Below are 2,088 nucleotides of genomic sequence, written 5' to 3' on the forward strand. Positions count from 1 at the left end.
ACTGGCTACAATGAGCAGGCATTGTTTTTTAACTTTAAATATCATATAATGTAAACACACACAGCTTGCTTTTCTTATTGTGTCAAAGGAAACCAGGCTGTTTTTCAGCATGACAATGCACTTATTCTGACCACTAGAATATAAATCTTGAGAGAATGCCTAGGACTTCAAATATTCGTGAGAATCTCGCCCTTTAGGGTGGTATTTTTCAGCTGTCTGAGCGCCTCCCTGGACCCCCCGCCCCCCCACCGCCGCCACACTGAATTCTCACTGCTGTGTGCTTATCTCCACAAGCACAGAATCTTTGGTGAGCTTGTTTATTTCCTCAGGGAAACAGCCTCCACCCCTCAGTGCTGATGATACCCCTTCACATACTCCCCAGTTTGAGAACTTTGACAATAATGTAATTTTACATTACATTATTGTGAGAATTCTCCATGTTTAACTAAGGCATTAAGGGAAACTGACAATTCCCTGCCACTTTTTCTAGGTGCTTCTAAAAGTGCTTTCTTCTTTTAACCCCTATGATTTATAAATAAAATGTCCTATTACGATAAACAGTAGAACTCATTCTTTCACAGCGTCTTACTCTACTCGGGCTTGCACGAGGATGCTCCCAGGAAGTCAGAAACAACATCTCCTTCAAAGGCTTTGTATTACACCTGAGTAGAAGTCGCACTGGGTCTTGCTATTCACATATCGTGCAAGCCGACCACGGTGATGTTTAATGAAGTATCTGATAAAGGGAGCAGTCCCTGGGGGGTGGGGGAGTGGACGGGGAGAGGAAGACCCTCCATGAGATGGATTGACCCCGTGGCTGCAACAACAGGTTCCAGTTTAAGAACAGTTGTGAGGATGGGCAGGACCAGGCAGTGTTTCATGATGTTGTGCATAGCGCCGCTCTCAGTCAGAATCGGCTCCATCACGCCTCACAACAGCAAGCAGAGAGAAAACTACACACGCTCGTTGTTATCTGTTTCACTCCGGAGACTCCAGAGGACCTAACAGACTGGCCCCCAGGGTTTCCAAGGCGGTCGGTCGTCTTTACAGAATTGAAGGCCATTTCCTTCCCCCATGGGCCTGCTGGTGGATTCAAACAGCTGACGTTCTGTTGGGCTGCTAAGTGCTTAACCACTGCAGAACCAAGCTCCTGACAAGTCAGGAATGATGCCACCACGTGACGCTCACTGTAGAAAAGGGTTTGGAAACAAGGAAGAAACAAGAACAAACCCGAGGCGCCCTAGATTTCCCACCTAGGTGCTGTGACGGTGGAGTTCCCACTTGAGTCAGTAGTTTGGCAGTAAGGACTAGAAAATATGTCTTGGAGTTGGTTGACTGGGTTTGGAGGATCCGATTAAATCAAAGAAGAAAAGCAACGAACTCAAACATGGACATTGTTTAGGATTAAGCCCAAGTTTGAGAAGATGATTGAGTATCAAATTAGGATGGTCATTTTGTAACTACAAACAAGGTATAAAAATCTCATTCATTCATTCAGAAAATATACACTGGGTACCATCTTCCAACTGAGGCCAGTGGGTGGAGTCTGGACCCAGGAGGTCTCCGCCCACTCAGAAAGGGGCCATGTCTAGTGAGGATGAAACAAGAGAGGGATTCAGAACGTGAGAGATGAGAATAAAATGAGAATAAAAGCATTGCAATTTTTAAATCTGCTTTCCCCAAGATTAACCAATCTCAAGCACCCTGTGCTTAACGCATACATTTTGCTATGACACATTTTGAAAAGAATGTACTTTGCCTCCTTTATCCCGAAACCAGCTTTACATTTTCTTCTTTGAAATGCAACTGGGCTAACCTTGAATAGAAAGGAATCATAAATCTGAAGATTGCCCTGTGTTATTCATTTTTCTTTCCCCTCCAAACGCCTCCCAGAAAAATGCATAGGGGAGGCCAGAGAATTGTTGCTTTTGAAAACTCTAAGGAATTCTTTTCAAGAACTAAAAGAATTCTGGAGACAGCATCAACATTGATAAGATGTGGTTTCAGATTAACTTTATCACCAGTCTGGGGTTTATCGGGGTAAGATCCCCAAACACTACTGAAAGCTGCCTCTATGTCAGGATTAAT

Source organism: Echinops telfairi, unplaced genomic scaffold, assembly GCF_000313985.2.
Source record: "Echinops telfairi isolate 266 unplaced genomic scaffold, ASM31398v2 ScPeMD7_10;HRSCAF=50, whole genome shotgun sequence".
Lineage (NCBI taxonomy): Eukaryota > Metazoa > Chordata > Mammalia > Afrosoricida > Tenrecidae > Echinops > Echinops telfairi.